The sequence below is a fragment of the Pelodiscus sinensis genome, chromosome 9 (genome assembly GCF_052426305.1).
Source record: "Pelodiscus sinensis isolate ZL-2025 chromosome 9, ASM5242630v1, whole genome shotgun sequence".
Taxonomy (NCBI): domain Eukaryota; kingdom Metazoa; phylum Chordata; order Testudines; family Trionychidae; genus Pelodiscus; species Pelodiscus sinensis.
Window position 1 is genome coordinate 37,888,908 of NC_143060.1, and position 8,142 is coordinate 37,897,049.

Below are 8,142 nucleotides of genomic sequence, written 5' to 3' on the forward strand. Positions count from 1 at the left end.
CCCCATGCTTGGTTGAGGTCACTGGCCCAGATGCTTCTGTAAACTAATGTAGCACCACTTAAGTCAATGGAACCATTGGTGTTTTACATTAGCTGAGACACAAAAACCCTCTGAGACAAAAACAAATATTAATTGAGAAGAACCTAGAAGTAGTTATGCTGAAAGAAACTTTGGAATGATAGTGGACAGAAAATTGCACGAGTTTACAATGAGATAGTAAACAAATTGGCTAGTGTTGTTTTGGCTCACATGTGGAGTCATGATGTCATGGAGCAGGGATCTGAAAGACCTTCTTCAAATGGTTCTGGTGAGCACTAAATTCAGTCCTGGTTGCCTCATTATAAAATATAGGAAGGAAGACATTTAAGAAGGAAAACATTTGAATGGGCTACGGAGATAGATTTACTGGTAAAGATTAAAAAGTGAAACATTTATAGAAGCCAGAATCTTCTTTTAGCTAATCCAGTGAAACGCAGAATACCTCCACTAAAGTCAGTGGAATTCTCTTGATAGACATCATTTTAAGAGAGATCATATTTTTAGCGCCTTTGTCAATTATTACTGCTACTGGGATGGGGAAGAGATCGTATCAGCTGTAATTTAAAAATATAAATAAGGCGGCAAAGGCATCATTTTGGGTGGTGAATGGAGAAATGTGCAAAAATAACCAGACTGAATATGGGTAGAGAGATCTGTTGGCAGTGGAATATTCACCCAAGGCAAGTGATGAAAGTTCTGTTACCTGACCCATTTCTAAACTGATCAGGACAGAGCCCTAGAAGATGCACTTTAGGGAACATTCTGTGTTTGCTGAGGAAGATGCAAATAGACCTGATCAGGGCCATCCCCACTGATAGACAAAACATACAGCCAAGTAGGGCAACACAAAATTTGGGGCATCAGATTGCCCTGAATTTTATGGTGCCCTATGCAGCCACTAGGGATGTAAAATTCCATTTAATCAGTTAACTGGTTAAATGTTTAACTGATTAACCAATTAAACAGGATCATTGGGGGGAACTCCAGCTAGACGTGTCCCTGTCTGTGATGTGGTGGGGATGGCTGGAACAACCCCCAGCCCCACAGGGCTCTTGATTCCTGGCCCTGCGGGACTGCTGGCCCTTTTAAGGCTTTCAGCTGCTGGCCCCAGCCTGCAGCATGTGGGTCTGGCCAGACTGGAGCAGCACCCTCCTCCCCGCCCTCCGTCCATGATGTGCCATGGGCGAAGAAGTGCTCCCAGGCACTGGTTTCCTGGTTACCAGAAGCATCGCCCATTCACATCTCTAGCAGCCTCATGCTGTCTATGGGCACCAGCCACCCTCTGGCCCATCTCCTGCTGCGCCCCCAGCTCAGCACCAGTCTGGCAGACCCTTACCCCAGTCCCTTCCCTCCACCAGGGCTCAGAGCCCAGCTCTCGCTCACGAGGTAGAGGTGAGCACCCATCGCAGGCTGGAGGACTGAGAGTCAGGCGGTAAAGAGAAGCAGCTGCCTGCTCCCACTCTAGATCCTCCAGCCCACGCCTCCTTCCTGGCACTGCTCCAGGATGCCAACTCTCCTGGACCGGACAGACATAATTAGAGTAAATGCCACCTGGTCCATCGGGTCCGGCAGAGTTGGCAACCCTTAACCCCACAGCTTCAGCCCTCCATCCCCAGCAGGGTGAGGGGTATCAGTGTTGGGCTGCATAGGGCATCAGCACCAGTAGAGATGGCCATGGACCTTATGACCAAATAGGTCTTTTCCCCCTCTGACTTCTATGGGCTGGGTTCATTGATGCTTGCCCAGGGAGTGTAGGATAGGTTGTATTTGTTCTGCCTTTGATATACCACTCCTGCCTTGTATTCATGTACAAAGTGGGGGCTTGGAGTAAAAGACATTGTATTTTTCTTCACTGCATACAAGCTACACCCCATACAGAACATTTGAGAGCAAGGAGGTTTGGCCAGCTAGAGTACCGAGATGGAGTCTTGTCCATCAACTTCAACAGGCTTTGGATCTAACCCGTACATTCTCAAGGGGCTAGTCTGTGAGTGACAGGGCATGTATAGTGCCTCCAGCCTAGCTAGCAGACTTGCAGATGGAGAATGGACACATTGCACCTTCTCAGAGGAAGTTACCCTGTGCAGTCCTGCACTGTGCTAGAAAAAGCCTGGCGGTTAATGACATCTTGGTGTGTGGACTGTTCCCTGTCACTGCACTGATTAGAGCCGTGTTTGGCTTGAAGGCTTCAGATACAGTGGCATGCTCCCCCCCAGCTCTGTTTATTTTAAACAGTTTTTTCCTCCTACTTTATCCTTCAATTTTTTGTTTTTAATGAATTTACAGTAGTACTTGTGAAAAGGGCCAGACAAGAGTTTTCTTTATCCACTGGACAGTAGCAGCAGGAACAACAGCTATGAGCAGAACCTCCCCACTCTGTCCCACCAGCATGCTTCAAACTTGGTTGAAGCATTGCTAGGGATGAGTCAGGGTATGTCAACACTGCTTACATTACAGCAGGGGTGCAGCAGCGCTACCGTCACAGCACTGGGACATGGGCAGCTTTATCACCCAGGCAATCAAGTACGGTCTAATACTGGAGCTTTTCAGCACTAAAACTTTTGTCACTTGAGGGGGCCATGCCCCTGAATGACTGAAGTGTTAACGCTGAAAGTGGCAGTATAGACACATCCTAAATCACCCATTCACTGCTAGGCCCACTGAGCTTTTTTGGGGGGTATGGTGAAAAGGAAACCACAAAAGTGAGGAAAGAAAGTATTAGCAAAGGGAGATTGGGACTGTGGGTGGAGGGGGGAAGTCTATGTCATCTCTCTTCTTGATGTTGGTCCCCTTTCAGAGAATTAAACAAAATAATGATTCTTCACATCCTTGAATGCAAGTGGTACAGTCATTTGTATGAGACAAAGTGTAGGAGGATACATTGCCTTGTCTAGCAGCAGGCTTGCTGTGATTCTGCTGTAAGTGTGAACTTCTCTAACATTGTGTACCTGCAATATTGCATCCTTCAGTCTCATGAACAGTGCCCTTTGCAGTATTTAGCATAACATCACACATACTTAGGCTTGGCAAAACCTGATTTGTTTTTAAAATAGGGATGGATAATATTGTTGCTCACATTTAAGTATTTTTTTTTTATTACTGACTTACATTTTCACTGTTATGTGGGGGGGGAGGGAGGGAGTCAGACAATTATTTAATGAAAGTAAATGTTGAGATTCAGAAGTTTTATAACATTGAAAGTACAATATGTCAATAGTACATGCAAAATATACAGAACAAATGTCCTTATATCAAGCTTATATTTTCAAGCCTATCTGTATATTGATCATCATCAATGGAAATGTCTTTTTCAAATATTTGTGTGTGAACGTAGAAATCAACTGACCTTTGCCAATAAAAATCACATACTTCCAAGCATATAGACACACACACACTGTACTCTACACATATCTTAATGGTCTTTTGTCTTTTCTGTACCACTTATAATTACAACCTAACCTCATCCAATCATTCTCAACAAATACTATGTATTAATTTGTCAGGATATAAGCAAGAGATTCTTTTCACAGCTGTTCAGTTAAAATAAATGAATTTGCACCCCTTTTGAATTGGTGTTCCGGGAATACATGAGTAATTCAGTCTGTTAGCAGCAAATCCGTCTGGATCATGAATTTTGAAGCAATTGTCAGTATTCATTCTCATGAAGGCTAATACTCGACATTAATGATCAGGCCAGAATGTGTCAGGTTGTATTTCTCCCTGGCATTCTCCTTTCTCACCATGGGGCCACTGTGTGAGAAAGAACACAAGGTCTGTCCTTTTAGCAACTCAGCTGGCCAGATCAAACATTTGAGCCCATCCCTTTCAGGGTAAACATAAGAGTCCAACAATGAGGAAATCTTAAGTCAGTAAGGGTATGTCTACACTACCCTCCTAGTTCGAACTAGGAGGGTAATGTATGCATACCGCACTTGCTAATGAAGCCCGGGATTTGAATTTCCCGGGCTTCATTAGCATAAGCGGGGAGCCGCCATTTTTAAATCCCCGCTGCTTCAAACCCCGTGCAGCGCGGCTACACGGGGCTCGAACTAGGTAGTTCGGACTAGGGTGCCTATTCCGAACTACCGGTACACCTCGTTTCACGAGGAGTAACGGTAGTTCGGAATAGGAACCTAGTCCGAACTACCTGGTTCGAGCCCCGTGTAGCCACGCTGCACGGGGTTCGAAGCAGCGGGGATTTAAAAATGGCGGCTCCCCGCTTATGCTAATGAAGCCCGGGAAATTCAAATCCCGGGCTTCATTAGCAAGTGCGGTATGCATACATTACCCTCCTAGTTCGAACTAGGAGGGTAGTGTAGACATACCCTAAGTGCTTCCCTCTTATCCTGGGGTCTTCGGCTCCGGCCTCTTGCACCTCCAAGTTTTTCTCCATTACGTTCCTCATTGAGGGAAAGACATCTGGCCTAGTTCCCTCCTTTAGGGACTGGCAGAGGAGCCCAGGCCCACTGTCTCCACTAGGCTCTGATTACAGTTGCCAGGTGTCCGGTATTGACCTGGACAGTCTGGTATTTTCACCTCCTGTCCGGTAAAAAAAAAAAGAAAATACCGGACACCTAAAATGTCCGGTATTTTCCTATATTTTTTTTCCTTGCCGGGAGGTTAATATACCAGACACCTGGCAACCCTATGACACTCAGCAACCGTATCCAGCCCCCACTCTCTGGCCCCAGGCCTCTCTTGAACCCCCCCGGGTCCTCCCTTCCCTGCACTTATCTGGTTCCGCAGGGAAGCTGTCTTCTGGCAAAGAGGAAGAAAACAAGATGGCCACCAGCAAAAAAAGCCTCAAAGGCCTTAAAGAGGCCATGCTGGGTTGTTTTTTTTTTTTTTTTGTATTTTTTAATTTTTTTTCTTTGCTTAAAAATTGTCGGGGTCTCTCTTTTTTGGTCTCCCCCTTTTTTCTCAAGTTTTTTTTGGGGGGGATGTTCGGTATTTTTGGTTAAACTATCTGGCAGCCCTAGCTCTGATCCAAGGCCCAATGGTAGGCAGCTAAGACCTGCACCTTGGATGCTATGTACCTAGCTGTCACAAGGGGCACGCGTCACCCCCCCTTTCTGCGAGAGGCGAGTCGCCCCTCCCCCGATTACAACCCGCGTTGGCGGGGTGAGGGGTCCAGGCCCACCCTCTCTCCGGACCCCAACCCAGGGCCCTGACGCCAGGAGGAAACCTCCTGACGGTAACGGGCGGGGGTGTACCCCAAAACACGCCCGTTCCCGGGTACCACGGCCCGCCCTGGGTCTGGTTGACCCCGCCGGGCCATCCTCAGTCAGCCTCCTGGGCCTTTCTTGCCCCTTCCTCACCTCTCGTGGTGCCTTCCCCCACGCCTCCCCCTTCGTCTGCTTCAGGGTCCTTTTTATCTGGACGGCCGCCGGATGCCCTCACTTCCGGGTGCCCCTCCCCTCTCTGGACACGTCTCTGACATCGGCGCTTCCCTCCGGCGCGTCCTGCAGACATGCTTGCGCTTTAGATCCTAGCCACCCCGGGGCGGCTATGGCCGCGACGCTGGTTCTTTCGCTGCCAGCCGTGGTTCGTGGCGTTTGCGAGTGGCGGGGTTGCTTCACCCCGTCACACACCTCCCCCCTTTGCCTCTTGCCCGGACTTGTTCGGCAGAGGTTTTGCATCGCCCCTTCCTTTGTGTCCTCTTGCCCTTGGCCTTCCGTACCTGTCATCTCCTCCTGCTCGTCACCTGGCAGTCGAGAGAGGCAGTCAGCGTTCAGGTGCTCTTTACCTGGTCTGTGCTTTATCTCGAAATGATACGGCTGTAAACTTAAATACCAGTGGAGTATCCGCGCATTTGTCTTTCATAGTTTGCATCCATTTCAGCGGCGCATGATCCATCACCAATGTAAAGTGGTTACCTACGAGAAAATACCGTAAAGATTCTATTGCCCACTTAATAGCCAGCGCCTCCTTCTCTACCGTGGCGTAATGTTTTTTGCGGGGGAACAATTTCCTACTTAAATACACCACTGGGCTTTCCACCCCGTCCTCTTCTTGTGCCAACACTGCCCCAAGACCCACCTCCGATGCATCTGTATGCAGTACAAACGGTCTTTCGAAGTCGGGCAGTCGTAACACCGGCCCTGACATTAAACATTTACGTAACGTTTCAAACGCCTGTGTCCCTTGAGGTGTCCATACCACCCTTTGAGGGTGATTTTTTTTTTGTAAGATCCGTCAAGGGTGCGGCCAGCGAGGCGAAATGCACTATATGGCGCCGGTAGTACCCCGCCAGGCCCAGAAACTGGCGGACCTGTCGCTTTGTCTGTGGGGGGGGGGTAGTCCCGGATCACCTGCACTTTATCTAGTAGGGGTTTTAACCGCCCATTACCCACTGTATATCCCAAATACGATACCTCCCTTTTCCCGAATTGGCATTTTTTTGGGTTCGCTGTGAGGCCTGCCTGCCGCAGCGTCTGGAACACGGCTTCTAGCTGCCAAAGGTGGTCTTCCCAGGAACTGCTGAAAATGACGATGTCATCGATATAGGCAGTTGCGTAGTCTCGGTGAGCCTCCAGGATCTGGTCTATCAGCCGCTGAAAGGTGGCTGCCACGCCGTGCAATCCGAACGGCATGGTGACAAACTGAAATAGGCCAAAGGGGGTGGCAAACGCCGTCTTCTCCTTTGACGCGGGCGATAGCGGGATCTGCCAATACCCCTTTGAGAGGTCAATGGTTGACAAATATTTGGCCTGCCCCAATCGTTCTAGGAGCTCTTTGACTCTCAGCATGGGATAGGCGTCGAACTTGGACACTGCATTTACCTTGCGGAAATCAATATAAAAACGCATGGTCCCATCCTTTTTCGGGACTAATACGATTGGGCTCCGCCAGTCGCTTCTCGACTTTTCTACTACCCCCCACAGGATCATATCCTGTAGCTCTTTCTGTACGGTGGCCCACAGTTTTCGCGGGACGGGGCGTACCAGATCCCTTACTTTCTGGCCGGGGTCTGTGTTGATTTTGTGGCACGTCAGGGTCGTCCTGCCGGGCTTACTCGTTAGATTGTCCGCCGCGTGTCGTAAGACCTTCCGTAGTTGCTCCTGTTGGATACGCTCAATTCTGCCTCCACCGGGCTGGCTGTCTATGTTACTGCTTCCTCCCCCCATGGCCCAAACTCGATATCAGCACTAAGGGCCTCTACCGGGGGTACCTCCCGGGTTACCCAGCGTTTTAATAAATTTACATGGTAAACCTGGCTCTTGCGTCGTTTTCCCCCTACCTGCACCTCATAGTCCACTTCCCCGATCCTCCTTACCACCCGGTAGGATCCCTGCCACTTGGCTAATAACTTGGAGTCCCCCACGGGTAATAATACCCCGGGGTTAAAGGTTCGTGTTCGCGCCCCTTTGTTGTAGCAATGGGCTTGCGTCTCCTGTGCCCGCCGCAAATTTTCCTGGGCCCACCGTCCCACTGTCCGCATCTTATTTTGTAACTTAACTATATATTGGATGGCCCCTAACGCCGATGACGTTTGCTCTTCCCACCCCTCCCTTACAAGGTCTAAGATCCCGCGGGGCCGCAGCCCATATAGTAGCTCGAACGGAGAGTATCCCACCAAGGCTTGGGGTACCTCACGTATCGCGAAGAGCAGGGGTGGTAACAGCTTATCCCAGTCTCGTGGGTCGTCTTGGGCCAACCTCCTCAACATTGCCTTCAGTGTTTGATTGAAACGTTCGACGAGCCCGTCCGTCTATGGGTGGTATGCCGCCGTGCGGATCTTCTTTACCTGTAACCATCTACACAATTTGGTCATCAATTGGGATACCAGGTTGGGACCCTGGTCAGTCTGGATCTCTTTGGGGAGCCCGACCCGTGCGAACATTTTCATCAATTCGTCTGCGATCGTTGCCGCACTAATCTTCTGCAAGGGAACGGCTTCAGGGTAGCGCGTGACGTAGTCTACCACCACCAATATGTACTGGTGTCCCCTCCGCGTGCGCTCGAGGGGCCCCACGAGGTCCATCCCCACGCGTTCGAAGGGCTTCGCCACTAGCGGCAGGGGGATCAACTCTGCTCGTGGCACCCTTGCTCCTGCCGTTCGTTGGCACTGGGGGCAGGAGGCACAAAAGTTCTTAATGTCCT